Consider the following 22,223-nt stretch of genomic DNA (forward strand, 5'->3'; position numbering starts at 1 on the left):
ATTCTACTGTTATGTCTATCTTACAGAAGAACAAATTGAGGCCCACAAAGGTCTTGGTGATTTGGCAGAGCAGGTGACTCAGGTAGGACCAATCAGAGCACTGTATTGCATCTCCTTGGTTCAGGAATAGGTGGGGGACCCACCAGAACCAAGGAGATTTAATGAGAGTGGCCAGGGTAGCTGCAAAGAGATTGGGCTCTTTTACAAATGAGCTTGGACCAGAGAGGGTGTCAGGATGGTGATGCTGACGCTGTCTTACTTCCTCAAAGGTAAGCCTCTCTGAGAATAAGACAGAGACAGAAATGGTTGGCTGGCTCATCCAATACCCATTCAAACCCTTTCTTGCATAATTGCTCTGGGGGAGATTGCTGACTGTCCCCCAATACCCCTCCCTTTCTTTGTGTTAGTAACAGAACTCTTCAAGTTTTAGGTGGGCACATGGCTACCCCAATTCTACATTTCCCAGATTCCCTTGCAGCTGGTTCTGATCGTGTGACTAAATTCTGGCCAGTGGGATGCAAGCAGAAGAGTAGTAATCAGTGCAACTCCGGCATCACATCCTTAAAAGGAATCTTCTTGCCCTTCTCTTCTACTTTCTCCCTTCCTGGCTGGGAAATGACAACAATGGAGTAATCAGTCAGACCCTGTAATGAAGAGGCAGAACCATTCCACAATACTGGGTATGGCTTTTCTTTGACTATTAGCTGAAGCAAAACAAAAAACACAGCGACAATGAAAAACCCTGCCTCTGCTGTAGGAACCAGAAAAACCCAAGACCATGCTTTCCTAGCCTCCTTAGTGGCTAGGTGGCCATGTGGCACGTGACACTTATGTGTCCAATCAATTGGAAACAACTAGGGGCTTTGGGGAAGGATTTCTTTTTCTGGATAAAAGAATCAGATGCAGCTAGCCTCTTCTTTTTGCCTTGAATGCCTGGAACTGGAGCCGTCCTCCTATGACTCTAAAGATGGCGGAGCTGAAATGAAGAAAGAGGCTGAGTTCTTTTTTTTTTTAAATTAATTTATTAAATTTATTTATTTTTGGCTGCACTGGGTCTTCGTTGCTGCGTGCGGGCTTTCTCTAGTTGTGGCGAGTGGGGCATACTCTTTGTTGCGGTGCACGGGCTTCTCGTTGCGGTGCCTTGGCTTGTTGTGGAGCACAGGCTCTAGGCACGCGGGCTTCAGTAGTTGTGGCACATGGGCTCAGTAGTTGTGGCTCGCGGGCTCTAGAGCACGGCTCAGTAGTTGTGGCGCACAGGTTTAGTTGCTCTATGGCATGTGGGATCTTCCTGGACCAGGGCTTGAACCTGTGTCCCCTGCATTGGCAGGTGGATTCTTAACCACTGTGCCACTAGGGAAGCCCCAGAGGCTGAGTTCTTGATAACATCACCGAGCTGCTGCATGGTAGTGTCATCTATGCCTATTCTGGGCTACTTCTTATATGAGAAAAATAAACCTATCTACAGATTTCTTGTGTGAGAAAAAGAAACCTCACTTCCTTGAAGCCTCTAATAGCTGAGTTTTATGTTATTACAGCCAAAACGCCAAAACATCGGTAGAACTTAGTGTGACAGAGGGCCCAGATGTTGATGATGTCATCTGGCCCCTGCAGACAGTAGTGCCTAAGGCTAGCCCAAAGCCCTGGACTTTTCAGTTATAAGAGACAGTGAGTTCTCTTTCTGCTTTAACAGTTTAGGTTGGGTTTTCTGTTGCCTGAAATGAAAAGGCTACTGATACAACTATTAACAACTAGCCAAGCAGACCGATGGAGTTTTCTATTTCCTCTCAGTCCCTCCTCCATATTTTATGGTGAAAAAAAGGAGTAAAATTAAAGGAAGGAAAGAAGAAGAAAGGAAGAAATGGAAGGAATAACACACAGCAGTAAAACTTGAGCTAGACTGACAGAAGGTTAGTATGCTTTCATAGTTCCTTGTCCAGAAACCTGGGTCCTAGCTTCCCTCTTCAGGGTGTTTGTTACTGACTCATGGGGTTTGCCCTTGACACCATGTGAGCACCCTGACTGCAGTGAGTACTGTGATTCAGTTTCCCATTCCAAGCAACCCAGTGCCACATTTCTGGGGCCTTTCATTCTCCACTATTCTTCCTTACATGTGGCATGACCCACGCTAGGTGACCCATGTCCTGAACCAGTCTGGCTGTTCTCCCAGGTTACCCTTGGTTCATGGGCCATAACCCTCTTGTACTTACTGGTCTCCAGGGTTTTCATCACTTTTGAGAAGGGACGGTTTAGTCCAGTCTAGGTGTGGACCAGCATTAATAGGCAATTGCCACACGGAGATAACACAGGAAGAAAAATGGCTAAAAACATACAGTGAATCACAGAAAATTACATCTCTTAAACCCTACAGTGTATTCCTATTGCCATAGCAACCCCCAGCTAGTAAAGACAGAGCTGATTTATTGCCGGCTTTCCCCAGCGCTCAATTCTGCCGGAAGCGCCTCCAGCCTGTGATGCGCGTCCCAGTGAGGAGAGAGATGCGGACATCACAAACCCAGTGTCTTCTCTCCTCCCTCCCTTCTGGTGGTGTTTCTGGGCTGAAGAAACCCGAGTTCCTTCCATACAACCCAGATTGTCTCCCAGCGCCTTTTGTGAGTGAAGGTGACTGTTTCTAACCTCTGACAAAATATCCTTCATTCCGCCAACACGAATGCTCATGGCAGCAGAGGGCTGACTTCCTGGAGGGGGTCAGTGTGGATGTGGAATGGTAGGAGGCTGTAGGTGCCAGGCTGGTCTGAATGAATAAGGAGAGGAGAGGAGTCCCCCTCTTTCCTTCTTTCTTTTCCTTCTCTACCTCACTCTCTCCTTCCCTCACCTCCCTGACTCTTCTCTCTCCCCTGCTATTTCCTCAGTAGGTCCACTGTGACATGGACTTGCCAGGAGATGGGGGAAGGAGTCAAGCCCTCACTTATAGAAACATGAGTCTGGTACATAGAGAGGCAATAAAATGTATTTAAATAAACATTTTGTTATTCCATTGGCACTCTAAAATTCCTTGGTGTATAATGTTTGTTTTGTCATAATGTTAAAAATGAGATTCCTGATTGCTACTGAAATTTTCATAGTTTGGAGAAATATTCTGGACCAGTTCTGGAGCATCCTCTCTCAAAAATAGCCCTGCCTGGACCTGTCAAAAGGACAAAGAAAGGGCTTCCCTGGTGGCGCAGTGGTTGAGAGTCCGCCTGCCAATGCAGGGGACACGGGTTCGTGCCCTGGTCTGGGAGGATCCCATGTGCCGTGGAGCGGCTGGGCCCGTGAGCCATGGCTGCTGAGCCTGCACGTCCGGAGCCTGTGCTCTGCAACGGGAGAGGCCACAACAGTGAGAGGCCCGCGTACCGCAAAAAAAAAAAAAAAGGAGATGATGGCTGGAAGGAGCTCCCACTGGCCAAATCTGGGACAATCTGAACTTCAAAAACAAAAACAAAAAAGATAGTAGTGGTTTGTAATCCATTGAATAAAATAAGAAAATATAGGTTCATACTGATATAAACAAACAAAAAAATGGAGGAATAGAAAAAGCCCTTCCTTACAGTAAAATTCCAACCAATAAGTGTAGAAGAAAGGATAGGATTAGAAAATCACCATCTGGCAGCCTTCAGGCAAGAACTGTCAATGGATGTGTAAACCAGTGGGTAAAAGTTTGATGAGAAGCAGTATTTTTATACAATCTCAACATACCTCCTCATAAAATATTTATTGATTTCAAAGAGAAAAATAATAACTTTGCAGTGGAGAGGCTTGACAGACCCCACCTGAGCCAAATGATCAAAGTTAGCATCACAAGGGACAAATGGGACAAATCAGTATCATGTCTCTCCGGATGTGATATGCTAAGAAGGACACAATATCACCTTTGTGGTATTCCTGCCAAAAACGCACACCCTGACTCTAACTGTGAAGAAACATCAGAAGGTCCAAAAATAAGGGACAGGCTATTCAATAAATGGCTTATATTCTTCAAAAGAGTCAATTCATGAAAGACAAAAACTGAGGAACTACCCTAATTGAAAAAAACCTAAAGAGATCTGACAATGGTGATCTTGGATCGGATTCTGGATCAAATATTTTTTTGTCTATTGCTATAAAGAACATTGTTAGGAAAACTGATGAAATTTGAAAAAGATGTGTAGTTTAGATACTATTTTTTTTTTTTTTTTGGTGGTACGTGGGCCTCTCACTGTTGTGGCCTCTCCCGTTGCAGAGCACAGGGTCCGGACGCACAGGTTCAGTGGCCATGGCTCACGGGCCCAGCCGCTCCGCGGCATGTGGGATCTTCCCGGACCGGGGCACGGACCCGTGTCCCCTGCATCGGCAGGCGGACTCTCAACCACTGCACCACCAGCGAAGCCCCTAGATACTATTATTGAATCAAAGTGATTTCCTGATTTTGATACTGTATTGGGGTCATAAGAGGGAATGACCATTTTTAAGTATTTAGGGATAAAAGGGCATCGTATCTGTAACTTAACATTCAACCAGTTTAGGAAAAAAGTATACAGGATAGACTATAGATAGATAGATAGATAGAAAATTATAAGCAAATGAGGTGAAGCATGTAGAGGAATTCTTTGTACTTTTGTATTTTTCTGTAAAAAGTACTTTTCTATAAGTCTGAAATGATTTCAAAATAAAGATTAAAAAATAGCCCATCTTCAGACTCAAAGTCGTTTTAAGTGAAATTTCCTTCCATTCTTTTCTTTCCTGCACACCGATGCTACACTGTAGTGTTTAGGTCCTCACAGCTCCTGCACAGAGCAGGAAAGTACTGCCATGATGGGGGAGTGTGAGGGGGGTGTACTTTATTTGTGCCTGTGTGTGTGAGGAAGATGCAGCGTCTCCCTCAGGGTGTCACCAAAGGCCAAACATAAAGCCAGGATAAAGTCATTTGTTACAATGCCCAGATCAGACCGGGAAATGAAGTCAAACGCCCCTTAGTGACTCCTTTCAGGTTTCTGAGGGAAGGGAGGGCGTGGCCTGGGTGGGATGTACTGACCCAGCTCAGTGAGAGCTGAGAGCCAGCCTACGATGTGAGAAAGCCAGGGAATGAACCCTCATTCTTTCTCTCTCTCTCTTTCACACCCACCCCCCCTTCACACACACACACACACACACACACCTCTTTCCTCTTATTTCCTAGAATCTTTCCAAACACTCTGGTACCTGGTGAACGAGCCCTTTCTATCAGGGACAGAACATCTCTCCACAAAAGGGGGCGCTTTCTTCCTCTGGGAGCACGGAAGGAAGCTCAGTATGTGGAAACCTGCTAACTTCAGACTTAGAAGATGGCAAGGTGGATGGGAGGACCATGTGAGGCCCAGTGCCCTATCTTCCTACATTTGGTTCAGCCTGTCCAGAGCTTGTATCCAGGGCCAAGAACCTGGTATACAAGTCCCAAAGCACATGCCCCAATGTCTACACAATGGTCATGACATGACAAGATTCCAAAGGAAGGTCTTCCATGCGCTGCATTAAAATTCACTCCACTGCTTTCTCTAGTAGGCATTTACTTTAATTCATTCATCTCAATATTGTGAGCTGCAGTGAAGCAGAAAATGGTTCTGCTATTTCTAAGTGATCCTGATCAAATGAAATAATGTCTTGATTTCTTCCCAGTGGTCTAGGGACAATAACAAGAGAAGCCTAAGGGATGGGTGGGGTAGAAGCTCCCCTCGCCCCTGGAAGTGGGCATCTGTTCCACCCTCAGCTTTTAGACCACTGCCTTGTGATTGGAGGGAGGCACAGGGAAGGAAAAAAGTGGAGTCATTTTCAGTTCTGAAAAGATGATATTTGTCTCAATCAACCATCAGCTAGATATGAGGTATACAAGTCAAATAGGCACAAGGCTTCAGGCTGGACCGTGAAAAAGAAACTTTAAATATTTAAGAGCTGGTCAGCTCTAATCTGATCAGTTTAGAGTGAAAAGTAAAGACACTAAGTGTAAGCCCTTTTTAAAGAGGCCACAGTCTGTATGTTTCTGCAGAGAAGGTAGACCTCCATGGCTGGGTCTGAAGCTGTGCACAGATTATAGAGGGTCCAACTTCCTGCCATCATGTGGCCCATTTGCCCACATACTACCGCCACATGGCTTTGTTTCAGAGTTACTATACACCAGGTAGCAGCATTTTTTTTTTTTATCAGTCAAGTGGGAATCAGGCAATAAATGACTTGATATAAAATTTAGACCATGCTCAGCACTGGGACAAACCTGTAAGAAACTATAAAACTAGCTCTCAGATAGAAGTGGGAGTGACCAAGAAACTCCCTGTGCCATCACAATAACTGTGACGGGGATAGTCAGGGTCCTTCCATCAGACCTCTAGGGCCCAATGACATGAGAGGGATTTTAGTGTTTTTTTCAAGTCTCCTATACGGAAAAATATTATTTTAAAATATTATTATTATTACATAGGAAATTCATTATTTTCATAGGGCAACTTATACCTTCTTTTATTTCACCAGTCTGAGGAAGCATATCAACACTTTCAGAACCAATATTTGTAATTTCAACAAAAAAAAGTTCTTACTAAGATCTCAAAACTCATATAACATAGACTTGGGAAGGAACTGCTATATTTAAGGAGTGAGGAAGGAATCTGCAAAAGGAGAAGCAGATGCCTTGCTGGAGCCCAGGGACAAGGAAGCTCCATGGCAGAGGGAGGAGTTGGGAGAGATGCCCATGGCCCAGTACCCTTCTCCAGCACTGTGGGTGGGGACAGTGGGTCAGGATGAGTGTTACTGTTGTCTCCTGTGAGTTCTGCCAGGGATTCCATTTCCCACATGCCACCCTGGTAAGAGTCTCTTTTGGTTAATTGGGGCAATTAACCAAAATTAAGAATTGGGGCAAAATCAGAATTGGGGCAAACTCTTTTAGCTGGTTGAGTCCATACTTGGGACTTAGTGATTTGCAACATGATAATGTTGCATTTTTCTTCATTACAGATGAAACCTATAACCTTTTGTCCTCATGATATTTACTGTGGTAGGTTAAAGATGGATGCAAATTCTCTGCCTCTCCTCTCACCAAGAGGTAGAGTCTATGTCCTCTTTCTTTGAGTCTAGACTGATCCTAAGACTGGCTTTGACAGAGTGCACTAGAAATAATACAGTGTAACTTCTAAGGCTGGGCTTAAAGACATCAGCAACTTCCAATTTTGTCCTCCTTGGAAGCAGTTGCCATGGAAGAAGTCTGGCTACCCTGAGACTTCCATGCTGTGAGGAAGCCCAAGTTAACCACGTGGAGAGAGAAAGACCATGTGGTGAAGTGCTGAGGTGCCCCACATGTGAGTAATCTTCTTAGACCTACCTGCTCAGCCACCAGGTAAATGAAGCCAAATGAGTGACCCCAACCAGTGGCATATAGAGCAGGATAACCACCCAACAGAGCCCTGTTTGCCGACCCACGGAATCATAAGCAAATGAGATGGTTGATTTAAGCCAGTAAGTTTTGGGGTGATTTATTGTCTAGTTAGTTAACTAAAACATATACAATCAAAGCTCACGGAATTAGTGACCCATCCATTATTACCAGATGGAGATAAGGGGACCCAGATGGATAAAGCTTCTTCAAATAGCAAAAATTCCACTGAGCTGGGAGCAGAGCCCAGAAAAACTCCAGGATTCCAGCTGCGGTCTACATGATGTCAGACAGGAATAATATTTTTCTGAGAACAACTCTTTTTTCTCATAGTTCCTTTTCTGTACTGAGCCCCATATTTCCTACCCTAGCTGTTTGGCCATTATATCTCCCTTCTGTAACCCCATTATCTAGGTGTGCATTCATTTTACTTTTTAATGTCTCCAGAGAATACCATAATAGTAACATTTGGAAACAATCTAGCTGTCCAACACTAGGGGCCTGTATGAATAATTTGTGGTACATTCATATAATAAAAAAACTTGAATTTATTAAAATTGATGCTATAGGAGGGTGTCATAAGCATAGAGAAGTATTCCCAGTATATGTTATGAAACAATATGATCTCACTTAAAAATCTTATGTACTGTATTTATATATGCCTGGAAAAAGATGTGAGGATTTGCAACAAGACTGAGTAGTATATGGGAACTTGATGCTTTTATTTGAGTTTCCTGAAATAAGTATGTACATTTTTTTCAGGAAACTCAAAAAGTAATATAGCTTTTCTAATATGATAAAACAGTAAAATAAGTGTTATTTAGGAGGCAGAAGTAGTGAGAGGATGGCAGGGTCTGCCAGGCCCCTACGGGAAGTGGAATTGGGCTGAAATGATGTTGTGACTTAGACTGAAATAACTGTGGTTTCATGGGGCCCCCACCCAGTATTTGGCCCTCCTGTGCACAGAACCTGCTTCAGGCAGCCTGCCCAAAACATGAGCTCTATTAATAGCAGCCGGAACTCTGGGGTCATGCAGATTCTTAAGTGAAATAGGAATCAGAGTCAGAATCATGGTTATTAAGTGAGTGGCCTTGTCAGAACTTTATCATCAAATACTATTTATTAAATACTCTCTTGCTTTAATGAGTCAGGAAATAGGTTTCTCTTTCCTTTTATCATTCACCATTGTGTTTCTCAGCAGGAGGAGGGTTCTCTTCCTGAAATGGGCTGGGACCTTCATTTCCCTGAAGTCATATTACTAGGCAGAGTTTTCCAGGGAAAGAAACTGTTGATTCAACCACATACCACCAAGCAAGTGTTTGGTTGCTCTCTGTGATTTTTTGTTTGTCTCTTACTTCTTTTTCCTACGTCGTACCAGAAAATACAAGAGTAAAATCTGTGTGTGGTGGACATGTTGTTGTCCAGAATCTCCTTCTCCCTTCTGTTAGCAACATCGCCCTGCCTTGCTTCTAAGGGACCACCTCCTCTCATTCTGTTTATGTGGTTGGGGTGGAATGACCTCATCACCTGGCACATGACCCAGGCTTAGCATATTCCATTCTCCTGGCCGCAGGTGAAATGGCCATAAACAGGCACAGGACCTGGGTCAGGCCCCTGAGACTCAATTCTGGGACTTTTGCTTGATCTTTCAAGGAAGGGGTGGATGGTTTCTGTTTGGGTTGCTGAGCTGATAGGTTGCAAGCCCAGAGCAGCTTGTGGCTGTCTTTGCCACCTCACAGGAAGAGCTTGCCTGAGAATAAAGGCAACATAGAGGAAAGCAGAGCTGAGAAAAGCAGAGAACCAGATTTCTGAAAAGCTTGTCTTTTGGGAACCTGGTGCCAGCTACTTCAGAATTTTTTAGTTGCAAGAGCTAAGAAAATCTTTTTTTTCCCACTTAAGACAGTTTGAGTTGGATTTCACTCAGAAAAGGTGGGGCTTGAGTGAAACCTATAGGATTGGGTAGGATCATAACTTTTAATTTTTGCAGAACTTTACAACTTTTGAGGCATATTCACACATAATCACATTTGAACCTCATGGCGACCTTATGAAGTAGGCAGAGTCTTTATGACTATTTCCATTTTACAGAAAAGGAAACTGAGGTTCAGAGAAGTTAGGTGATGTATGCAGAGGCATAGGGCTGGGGAGCGGCAGAGCTGGGGCACAAATCCAGGCTCTTTGCACTCCCTGGAGAAGCTTCTGAACATAAATCAGATTTGGTGGGCAGAGAAGAGACAGGGTGGGATGTTGGAGAACGTATTTCTCAGTGACAGTGACTATTTCTGCTCTTTTTGCCTCTCCCATGATTGCTTAATACAGCACTAAATACATAATAACAATAATAACTAATATTTACTGTTTGCCATGTGCCCAGCATTGGGCAAAGTAAGCACTTTACTTGGATTATCCATCTCCTTTTGCTTTTCCCAACATTTATATGAATAAGGTGTTTTTGCCTTCTTTATCACCATTTAATTAACTAAGATGAATAAACTAAAACTCTGAAGAGTGAAGCCACTTGCCCAAAATGACACATCAAGTAAGTGGCAGAGCAGGGGACTGGAATCCAGATCTGATCCCGAAGAACCCTTTTTTTTTTTTTAATCAATATATTTATTTTATTTTTGGCTGTTTTGGGTCTTCGTTGCTGCAAGCAGGCTTCTCACTGTGGTGGCTTCTCTTGTTGCGGAGCACAGGCTCTAGGCTTGCGGACATCAGTGGTTGTGGCTTGCAGGCTCTAGAGTGCAGGCTCAGTAGTTGCAGCGCACAGGCTTAGTTGCTCCGCAGCACGTGGGATCTTCCCAGACCAGGGCTCGAACCAATGTCCCCTGCATTGGCAGGCAGATTCTTAACCAATGCACCACCAGGAAAGCTCCCAAAGAACTTTCTCCCTCTTAATCACCAGGCTGAATTGGCCACTTTGCAAGGAATACAATGAGGCTGTCAGCAACTCCTGGTTGGCCTTTTGGCCTTTCAGTTGGAGTTGGGGAAGATGTTCTAGATTATTCTTTTTTTCTTTCTTTTTAAAAAATTGAAGTACAGTTGATTTACAATATTATATTAGTTTCAGGTGTACAGCATAGTGATTCAGTTTTTTTTACAGATTATACTCCATTAAAAGTTATTACAAGCTAATGGCTATAATTCCCTGTGCTATACAATACATCGTCGTTGCTATCTATGTATCTATTTTATACGTAGTAGTTTGTTTCTCTTAATCCCATACCCCTAATTTGTCCCTCTCCCCTTTTCTCTTCCTTCTGGTAACCACTAGTTTTTTTCTATATCTCTGAGTCTGCTTCTGTTTTGCTATGTTCATTTGTTTGTATTATCAATATTTTTTAGATTCCACATATGTGATATCATAGGGTCTTTGTCTGACTTATTTCACTAAGTGTAATATTCTCTAAGTCCATCTACGTTGTTGCAAATGGCAGAATTTCATTCCTTTTATGGCTAATATTCTATTGTGCATATATATATACCACATCTTCTTTATTCATCTGTCTGTTGATGAGCATTTAGTTTGCTTCCATATCTCAGCTATTGTAAATAGTGTTGCTATGAACATTGGGGTCCGTGTATCTTTTTGAATCAGTGTTTTTGTTTTTTCCAGATGTATACCTGGGAGTGGAATTGCTGGTCTAGATTTTCGTTTTTTGTTTTTTTTTTTTTTTTTTTGCGGTACGCGGGCCTCTCACTGTTGTGGCCTCTCCCGTTGCGGAGCACAGGCTCCGGACGCGCAGGCTCAGTGGCCATGGCTCGCGGGCCCAGCCGCTCCGCGGCATGTGGGATCTTCCCGGACCGGGGCACGAACCCACGTCCTCTGCATCGGCAGGCGGACTCTCAACCACTGCGCCACCAGGGAAGCCCTAGATTTTCCTTTTTAATCCTACTTCTCCCCTCCTATGTTCTCTGAGGCTCCACAAGGACACAGTCCCTTTCGTTCCATCTTCTCACGGTGGCTCTGCCTGGTTGGTGGGCAGCAGCAAAGCCCATAGACGTTTCCAAATGACTCCAGGCAACTTCCTAGCTTCCAATTTTCTGGCTCCTGCTGGCGCTCAGAAGCCCAGTGTAGCACTGTAGGGGGAACAAGGGAAGGAAGGTCCTGCCAAGAGGGAGGCCTTGCACCCTGCAAACCCTCAGAAGGCTTCCTTCTGTGTCTCCTCCCACCCATTCCTGCTTGCTTCATCTCCATCCTGCAGGGAAGCAAATACATTATCTATTTATTTTATAAAGTGCTGCCCTTGGTGTTCCAATCACCTCAGGGCAAAGAGCACACAATTTAGAAACAATTAAAAGGTGTAAAACAGGGATTGGCAATGACTGGCAGTTTTTAAAAATCAGCAATAAAACGCCGGTTCGAGGAGCCCCAGCTCATCCTGGGCCCTGCAGATCACCTGCAGGGACTCTGTCACCAGGAGGGGCCGGGAGTGATCTTCCTACAGCCTCTGAGTTGTTTGCTCACAAAGCCCAGACGATCCAGTCACCTTCCTTCAGACTCTGCGGTCTGAGTCTTTATGACTCAGCTCAGGCCAGCATCAACTCGTTTTTTTCTTCCTGTTCCTGGCTGTGGGAGGCTTGCAGGAGGCCTGCAGTGTCTGCCAGGGGACAGAGGGGCTCTAAGTGCCGGGCAGGGGGGGACCAGCTCAGTCGTTGGCCTGTCACTGCCTGGGCCTAGCTAGTAGTTGGTGCCCAAATGATAATAATGATAATGACAGTGTTAATAACAAGAGCTAAGCTGGACCGAGGCTTCTGCTCGGTGAAGGAAGGAATGTTGGCTCATCACTAAGGTTTCTCACACTTTGAAAGAGGTGTGGTTAGAACCAGAGGGGGGAGGAAACAAGGCACAGCAGCTATGTAATCCAGGTTGGAGGAGAATTTGGGAAAAGGAAAGCACCATGGTGAAGACACCTTAGCTTGAATGAAGGTCGAGGTGCTGCTGAGGCTCCAGCCACGAGAGACAGAGACGCTGCTAACTGCGGACAGGTTTGCCTAAAGAACAAGCAATGAGCCCAGACGTGGGCAATCTGATCTATGATTCCCAGCTACTTCAGGACCTGCGGGGCCTTGGGCAGGTCACTTGACTTCTCTGGACCAGTTTTCCACCCAATAAACAAAGAGACAGGCCTAGATAATCCCCTTATAGCACTGCATTATAGATTTCTGATTCTTAGAATTCAAATAATCATGTGTAAATATCTATTGGCCACCTTCTATCCTCCAGTCATCTGTGGGATCTCCCAGGAAAACAAACATTTCCCAATCTCTCCGTATCACACAGGCTTCTCTCCAGTGGAACCTGGCTCTCTAAGGTGGAGGATGGCAGGGGGTGAGGGTGGGTGTTGAAAAGAAGCATCCTTCCACTCAATTATGCATCTGTTGATCACTTACCTCCCCACCCTCTGAGTTGGTCGTTGCCACTCAGTAGCTGTTCCATTGGATTCTCATGCAACCATGTTCTGGAATTTCCTGAGCACCACTCCACCTGAAGAGCAGCCCCTGCTTCTCTCTGGGAAGTAATGAGGTTTCCTCTCCAGTCTCACACTGGCCCACTTTCTTTCATGCCACCGGGCGTCCCCATGGCTGCACTCATTTCTCTCTATGCCTGGGTTTATTCAGCTGTGTTCTCCTCCGCTCCGCAGGCTATCTTTCACAGGAGGCTGTCACAGCCCACTTGGAATTCACTTGATCCTTCCCTCTGCTTTATTCGCTGAGCAAACGGGTGCATTTGGCATTTCAGTCATGGAGATTCTCTGACACCCCTTTGCTCTTGCCTAAAATGGAAACCTCAGTGGTTTTACAGAAAAATTACACATTCTCCTGCAACCTAAAATCAACAGCTATTTGTTGAATACTTACCATGTGCTGTCATGCCCTCAAGAAGCTTATGATATTGTTGATGAAATGAAACAGACACATGTGAAACAACTTGAAAACAGCAAAGCACAGTAATGTCAGCATTATCGTTTTTGGTGCCGAAATATGTGTTACAATAATACCACCACAAACACTAATAATAGATGCTGACACACACCCAGCACTTACGCACATCTCGTTTAAACCTCATAACAAACCATTGAGTTGCGTATTACTGTCCCCATTTTACATATCAGCAAAATGAGTCACAGAGAATTTAATTGGCCTACAGTCTCATGCATGGTAAGACAACTCAGCTCTTTTCAACTCCAAAGTGTGTGCATTTAAAACCCTAACTTTATGCTCAACGCTGCTCTGTAAGCTCCATGAAGGTGGGGTCTATGTGTTTTGCTCATGGCTGTTTTCCAGAGCCATTTTCTCAGTGCTTTCCATAGTAAATGCTCAATTAAAAAAATATATATTGCATACTGCACCTCTTATGGACAGAACGACCTATAGGAACAGCTAGATGAAATGGTCTGTTTTCTGGAGTCAGAGGTGGGGGAAATGTTGAGGGGTTTGGAGGATTATGAAGTTCAAGCTCGGCCATCCCGTTTCCTGGGGGATGGGCTTGATGACAAGAAGAGTAGGGGAATAGAAAATGAAAGAAAGTAAAAAAACCAAAACAACAGAACAAAACAACACAATAACAAAGCAGACACACAATAACACTGCTCCTCTTTTTAAATCCAGCTCTCATCGCTGCCCTGTCCCCACCCCCTTCCCCGTGCACACAGCTCCTCTCTGTGAGGGCAGGCCTGCTTTGTGCTGCTTACATCTGAGTCTCTCACAAAACTGTGGGCATCAGGAGGATGGGTGCTGGCTTTATCCTAGTTTGTATCCTCCAAGTTGGGTTGATTCCTCAGAGCATATGTTTGTTGAAATGAATTGAAATTAGAAAGTGTCCCGTGCAGCTCAGCTTATTTTTTGTTTTTTATGTGATGCTTTTTGGGAAGTAGCAATGATATAGAAAGAAGAAAGAACAGTAGAGAAACCCCCTGGTAGTTATAAGGGGAAATGAATGTGGTGGCAATTTTTTTTTTTTTTAAAGCCCTGGGTCTGACCTGTCTCAGATTGGATTCCCATTCTTAGAAGGAAAAAAGGGAAGTCAGCCTGGAGGGTCTGCCTCAAAGAGCATTGAGGGGGAAATGTTCAATTTTATTGGTTTGTTCTGCTGGGTCCTTCTCTCCAGGACACTGTTTAGTGCACTGAGTGAAGTGGAAAATAAAGAACAGGTGAGCAATCAGCCGTGCAAAGCTTTAATGGACCCGGCACCCCTTTGGGACTGAGACAAGGCTCTTGCTGGCACTCAGGACCACTCTCTTCCAGTTCAGTGGGCTTTGTCTTTGTAACCGGAATTTAACTCCCTCAGGTGGCCCCGAATGGAGGAGCATTACTGTCTTCAGCAGCAGTGGGACTGCAGCATCTGGAACAAGAACCAAGGCCACTGTCCTGGAAGGCGCCTCTGGCTCATTGGGTGCTTTGGAAATCTTGAACTTCCTGGGTGGCCAGCAGAGTGGGTCATGTGACCCTGCAAACAGAGTGATGCTATGATTACCTGGGGCTCCTAAGCAGCAGAGCAGAGACTGTTCCTGGAATCGGGAGACTGTGAGTTGGTGTGGATCCAGCCCCAGGGGACTTAGGACCACCACAGTATCTGTGTGGGAGCAGTGGAATGGGCAGGCCTCTTTTAGGCTTTTAAGCTTCCTAGAGTGTTCTATAAAGAACGAGGCTGCAGATTTGGGCTGGGTGGGTGGGAAAGGATGTCTCCCTAGTAGCAGTCATGGGGAGGAGCTGGGGTAAGAGCAGGTGTGCCCTCTGTGTTTACTATATTCCAGACCCTGGGCTAAGTACCTTCTTTATGAATGTGTGAGAGTGATGCCTTCACTCCCTAACCCCGACAAAAATTTACTCTTTGACAGTTAGCTTCTTCCTCTCTCCTGACTTCTCAGAGTTTTCCTGGCTACTGAGCTTTGGAAGATATAGAATCAGGGTACGGAGAGGCAGGACCGGAGAGGCAGGAGGGAAGGGAAAGGACTCTTCTTGCTGGGACAGCTCCAAAGCTTTCCTTTGCTGTGGACAAGGCTGCTACTGGGGAAAGTGTAGAAGGAAAAAAAAAAAAAAATGAAGGGAGAGAAACTTAGTGAGTTAACCTGTTACTGACCTTTTCAAATTCGGACCCAATAAGGATCCCCCCTGCCCAGTATCACTGGAGCCAAAAGAATAGACTGAGTTTGGTTCAGAAGCAAAGGAAAGCCTCATTCTTGGATCCAAGAATGGAGAAGCACAAGCTTGTGCTCTAGACCAGGGGTCCGCAACCCTCGGGCCGCGGACCCGTACAGGTCTATGGCCTGTTAGGAACCGGGCCACCTAGCAGGAGGTGAGCGGGCGAAGCTTCATCTGCCGCTCCCCGTCGCTCGCACTACTGCCTGAACCATCCCCCCACCCCCGTCCGTGGAAAAACTGTCTACCATGAAACCCGTCCCTGATGCCAAAAAAGTTGGCGACCGCTGCTCTATACCACAGTCTCTCCCCAAAGGCCCCGGTGGGGCTGCTTTATAGCGATCTCATCATCAGGGAGGGAAGCGAGTTCTCGCGGGATCTGTTACAGCTGGGCTGCTCAGACTACAGCTCGCAGTGCCGAGTGCAGCGCCTCTGCGCTCGGCCCGCTGCCGCCATCTTGAATTGAACGTCGTGCTCAGCGCTTCTGCGCCCAGCCCCGCCCAGCTGAGGTGGTGGTGCAGGCGTGTCACACTGGGAGCTGTGGTCTGAAGTGCCGCGCGCGAGACCTCTTCATATGGCACCCCGTGAGCAAGGGAAACTAGACGAAGCACCAAGGAAAAGAAAAAAAAGAAAGGTTAGGCTTTATTACCCAGTTTCTATTTTTATTTCCCAGGAGTTGTTAATGGGCTTTGCTGTGACAAACCTACATAACAAACATGGGATGGGGAAGAATGAAAAGCAGAAAAAAACCTTTGTGGGTTGGGTGTTAGTTGGGGTTGCCAGATAAAATACAGGACACCAGTTACATTTGAATTTCAGATAAATAACAAATAATCTCTGAGTATAAGTACGCTCCCATATATTGCTTGGGAAATTTTTATACTAAAAAAAGGGATTTGGGGCTTCCCTGGTGGCGCAGTGGCTGGGAGTCCGCCTGCCGATGCAGGGGACGCGGGTTCGTGCCCCGGTCCGGGAAGATCCCACATGCTGTGGAGCGGCTGGGCCTGTGAGCCATGGCCGCTGAGCCTGTGTGTCCGGAGCCTGTGCTCCGCAGCGGGAGAGGCCGCAGCGGTGAGAGGCCCGCGTACCGCAAAAAAAAAAAAAAAAAAAAGGGATTTGTTGTGTATCTGAAATTCACATTTAACTGGGCATCCTTTCTCTTGTTTGTTTTGTTTTGCTAAATCTGACAAGTCTAGTGTTGGGAGAGTTTTGTGAGATTTCTAGAGTTGAGATTCTGACGTAGTAGGTGGGTGAGAGGTAGGGGAATTGGGCAGAAGAGGAAAAGATTATTTTTATGCTGTGGTTTATAAATTGGATCCCCTTTTATGTTCTTTGAGTGCTGCTGGTATGATTAGAAAACTTTATAAATTCCATTTGGTTTTAGAATTGTCTTCTTCAACTGTAACTGTGCAGAGCCTGGGGGATATGAGATCCTGGCTTACGTCCGGGGTACATAGACATTATCTCATATCATCCTTACAATTGAGCAAGCTGGGAAGCATTTTCTTGCTTTACAGATGAGGAACTTAGGCTCAGAGAGGTTAAATGACTTGCTCAGGGTCACCATTAAGTAGTGGAGCTGGGTTCCAAGCCTAAATTCATTCAGTCTCCTGTGCTCTAAACCTGAAGTCTAAATAACCCATGTTAAACTCAATCTCTTCTTCCCAACTAGATGCTGCTCTGATATACTTAAAAAAAAAATACTTGAATGTAACATTCTAAATGCATGTAGAATAGACTCATGGATCTTTAGCATTCCTTTTTCAGTTGAAGAAATCATTATCTGAAGAAGATAAGGTTTGCACAGGTGGTTAGTGGCAGAGCCAACATTAGCAGTTGGACCCACAGAGGGGACAGGGATTGAGAGCTCCAGGGAACAGCTGCGAAAAAGTAACACAAATCGAGTTGACCGCCCCTTTATTGTCAGCCTCGTCCTGCTTCAGATTCACCCCACCTCTCCCCCTCCTACCTCCTTCCCTCCTCTGGGCATTGAGCCATGTCCCATTTCTACACGTTCTTTCTCTGAGCCAGCTGTCATAATCCCTGCAAGGTGTTAGCTGATAACAGTCTGTGGAAGGATCATACAGTGTTAGCCCAGTGAAGGATATTAAAGGCTGTGGAAGTCTAAAAGCAAGTGTGTGCCGAGACAGACATCACAGGAGACACCAAAAGGCCTGGCTACCAGGAAACCTTGCAAGGTGGCATTGACCTTCAGCCATTTCCTGTGGTCCAGCGTCTGGTCTGTTTCCAGCCTTGCCAGTCCAGACACTCTGTCTTCTCATGCCCCAAGTTTGATTGGATGCAACAATGATGACCTACAGTAACATGGCTCAAAGAGAAATATAAACCAAAAATAGCTGATTTATTAATGTATAGTAAGACACAAACCTGCTAAGCTGACTTTAGCCCAATGGGTGCCTTCTCTCTCGTGGGGTGAGAAGCTACGTGAAGAATCAAGGTATCAGCTGGTTGTTCAGGGCTTCCGGAATTGGCACAGGGGAGTTAGGTAAAGACCAGAGTTTAATGGCATTGAGCATGAAAGTCTGGGGCCACAATGGCTAGGCGCATGCTCCCGTCAAACGGGGCAGTGCTAGGACACGGCAGGTATCAGACTAGGCCCAGGAAGAAAAAAAAACTGCACACTCAAAAGGCAATAGTAATTGCAGAGAGTTTAAAGAAGGGATTCTTTTCAAACATATCTCAAAACCAACAGGGGATGTTGAATCACCCCCAGTCTATCTCCAATCTGGCAACTCTGGGAGTAATTACCACCTCCAGGGTGAAAAAAGAAGCAGTACCAGAACCTGGAGAGAGCTGTAACTGCAGCTGTAAGGGAGAGCATTTCCACAGGATCCATGGCCTTTGGTGGAGGAATACGGCCATTGCCAAAACAGTCTAGCAGGGAGGGAATGGGGGGAGGAAATACTCTGGCCTGTCTCTCCTACTGTCCCCTGATCCTGCTTGTGGCCTCCACAATCTGAACACAGCTGGAAGATGAAAAGCTTGAGAGAGGCCAGCCTCTCAGATCACAGAGTGAGGTAGAGAAGGAAGAGAGTGGATCTGGACAGGTAGACAGAGAGCCTGGGCGTGTGGGCCTGTGAGCATTGTGCCTCTTCTTTCCCATGCTTCCTTATTGGATCACCTTGCTTCTGCTTGAGACATTCCAGAATAATTCGTTTGATCTGGTTACACAGGGATCTTCCTGCTCGTTTTCTTTCTTTACGGTGACTCTGGCCATCTCTGTCTGATCAGTTAAGGGATGAATTCACCTATATAATCTTATCATCTTATTTTCCTCATTGTCTCATGGTTTTTAGGGCCAGGGTGGTGGCTTCCATAAACCAACATAATTCAGCCTTATTGGGTAGCAGAATTAAGGGCAGAGGGAACTCAAGAGCAGGCCAGGTCTTTCTCAGATACACTTGGCATCACCTTTACCAGGAGTGTTTGCATTTTATTTTTTATTTTTTTATACATTTATTTATTTATTTTTGGCTGTGTTGGGTCTTTGTTGCTGCATGTGGGCTTTCTCTAGTTGTGGCGAGCAGGGGCTACTCTTCGTTGAGGTACGCGGGCTTCTCATTGCGGTGGCTTCTCATGTTGCGGAGCATGGGCTCTAGGCGCACAGGCTTCAGTAGTTGTGGCACACGGGCTCAGTAGTTGTGGCGCATGGGCTTAGTTGCTCCGCAGCATGTGGGATCTTCCTGGATCAGGGTTCAAACCCGTGTCCCCTGCATTGGCAGGCGGATTCTTAACCACTGCACCACCAGGGAAGTTAGCGGAGTGTTTGCATTTTAAAAGGGATTCTTAAACAAATGAAATTTAAGACCCAAAGGAATGTCTCTCAAATGGCATAATTTCAGGTTAGTAGTAGGGAGGTGTGGTGGGCTGAAAATGGCCTCCTAAAGATGTGCACATCCCAGTCCCCAGAATATGTTGCCTTATGTGGGAAATGGGACTTTGCAGATTGATTAAATTAAGGCTCATGAGCTATGGGGATTATTCTGGATTATAGCGTCAATGGAATCACAAGGGTCCTTATATAAAGGAGGCAGGAGGGTCAGAAGCTGAGAGGGGAGATGTGATGCCAGAAGCAGAGGTTGTATTGATGAACTTTGAAGATGGAAGTGAGGGGTCCACAAGCCAAGAAATTCAGGAGGCCTCTAGAACCTAGAAAAGGCAAGGATTCTTGCCTACAGCTTCCAGAAGGAACACTACCTTTGCTTTTAGCCCCATAACACCCATTTCGGACTTCTGACCTCCAGAACTGTAAGATAATAAATTTGTGCTGTTTTGAGTCACTAAATTTGTATAATTTGTAACAGAATTACACGTAGAAAACTAACACAGAGGATATCTTTGGGGTAGAGGCTCCTTTCCAACATCCTTTGATCACAGGCTACACTAAGACCTGCTTAGCCTTTTTGCCAGCCAATGTTGGGTCTCTACACAGACACCAATGGACTGGAATCCTGAGCATAAAAGCCACCCTGGTTATGTCTCATAACATGCACAACTGATTCTAAAGTGAGTTTCTGCCCAGATAAGCAGGTTCCCAGAAGTCGTCCTTCACTGCTCACCAGGCCCTCCTCCCATCCCCAAAACCTTGAGGTGAGAGCACTGCATTCCCAGAAAGGCAAGTAAGTGGGCAGACAGAGGTGGCGAGGAGGCCTCTCCAGGGAGGGATGGTTGGTGAAAAAATTAAAGAGTGACACAAAGGGCAACTTTCTTCTTGGGCTTTTGCAAAAATAGCCCAAGGACAGGGGTTTGAATCTGCTTTGAACTAGAACACTTGGGGGAAAAAATCCACAACATGAACTTCATGTCAGTGAGCAGATTTTCTTGGTTATATTCTCCACCCCCGCAGTGACCCCAACAGGCTCTCAGGAAGAGTTCCTTCTCTGTAAAGCTGTTTTCTTTCTTCTTCAATTAAGTCACACACATTAAATGGAAATGAAGAGGACATCAGTTAAAGTGTGTCTTTAGAGTGAAATGGAATATGAAAAGGCTCAAATCCATTTGAGAGACGGCCTCTTCTGTCAGAAATCAATACAGCCCTTGCTTTCTACAGTGTGCCAGTTCATAAAGTGAAAAAGGCTCAAACTTCTCAATTTAACATTTTCAAAGCTGATGTTAAATTCTAAGATTTTACATCTGCTCTTGCACATTTAGGTCCAAGTTATAAAGCTGCAGTCTCTCCCCAGCTTACGAATCTGACAGCGTTTGATAAAAACTTTTATAATCAAGTTCGATAAAGAATCACAAATCTTCCTCTTGTAATTTTTAGCTTACGACAATCTTCGTTAATAACATCTTCCTGCTTGATGTTTGTCAATATTTGTCATTTTAAAAAGGGATAAGATAGAAATACTACGTAAACTCTTACCTCTTAGACGGAAATTACTGTTAGTAAAGGATTCCATAATAATATGATGGAATAAGATGTCTTCATAGTGGCATTTATAAAGAAAGACTGTGAAAAGCCAGAAGATGGTATCTTTAGTGACAACCATGGTCTGCTGCTGCTGGCTTTCACAGGGAAACAGAAGACAGGCCATCATCTGGAAGTCTTAGAAAAGACTCCCCTTTGCTCGTTAGCATTTATTCCAGTCCTGAAATGGGCGGTTGTGCACCCACCCTTCTAAATTGTCCTTAGGCTAGAAATAAAGGGGCCAGTTTCACTACCAAGGCTGTTTTGGGTGAGCTCTTTTCTTCAGACACTTAAGGAAAAAGTTAATAAAAGAGATGTTTTTATTCAAGCAAGGTTGACTCTGAGTTCTGTGTTTTCCTATCTGTAAAAAGAGACTAGAAACATATGTACACATACATGTATATACATACATACATATATACTATGTAATATATGTACCATGTACTAAAATTATGAAGATAAATGTGGGAATGGTAATCATCAAGTTCAGGCCAGTAGTCCCCTCTGAGGAGGAGGGAAGGGGATGTGACGAGGAGGATACACAGAAAACTTCAGGTGAGTTTGACATATTTTATTTTTCTAAACTGGGTAAATCACAAATTCTCATTATATTATTGTCTGTGCATTTTTTATTTGCACATCTGCCAAGTTTTATAATTAAATTAAAAAAATCTTTTATTTATTTAACTTATTTATTTTTGGCTGCGTTGGGCCTTCACTGCTATGTGTGGGCTTCCTTCTAGTTGTGGTGAACAGGGGCTGCTCTTCGTTGCCATGTGCAGGCTTCTCATTGCGGTGGCTTCTCTTGTTGTGGAGCACAGGATCTAGGCACGCGGGCTTCAGTAGTTGTGGCTTGCAGGCTCAGTAGTTGTGGCTCGTGGGCTCTAGAGCACAGGCTCAGTAGTTGTGGCACATGGCCTTAGTTGCTCCGCGGCATGTGGGATCTTCCCGGACCAGGGCTCGAACCCGTGTCCCCTGCATTGGCAGGCGGATTCTTAACCACTATGCCACCAGGGAAGCCCTGAAACAAATTTTAAAGAGGAGTTTGGGGTTGTATGACAGTCAATTTTATGTGTCAGTTTGACTGGGTGAAGGGATGCCCAGATAGCTGGTAAAACATTATTTCTGTGTGTCTGTGAGGGTGTTTCTTGGAGAGATTAGCATTTGATTGAGTAGACTGAGTGAAGAGGATCTGCCTGCACCTATGTAGGCAGGCATCATCCAATCTGTTGAGGAACCAAATGGAATAAGAAGGCCAAGGAAGGGCAAATTCTATCT

General features: G+C 45.1%; 1 long non-coding RNA gene across 1 annotated transcript in view; it reads right to left on the minus strand.

Annotated features, from left to right (window-relative positions):
- Positions 1-12,940, minus strand: part of LOC132596774 (uncharacterized) — a 50,302-nt gene extending 37,362 nt beyond the window's left edge. The window contains exon 1 of the long non-coding RNA XR_009562778.1: positions 12,767-12,940. This is a non-coding gene — a long non-coding RNA (uncharacterized lncRNA). The remainder of the gene's footprint in view (positions 1-12,766) is intronic.
- Positions 12,941-22,223: the final 9,283 nt, after the last annotated feature.

Source organism: Globicephala melas, chromosome 2, assembly GCF_963455315.2.
Source record: "Globicephala melas chromosome 2, mGloMel1.2, whole genome shotgun sequence".
Lineage (NCBI taxonomy): Eukaryota > Metazoa > Chordata > Mammalia > Artiodactyla > Delphinidae > Globicephala > Globicephala melas.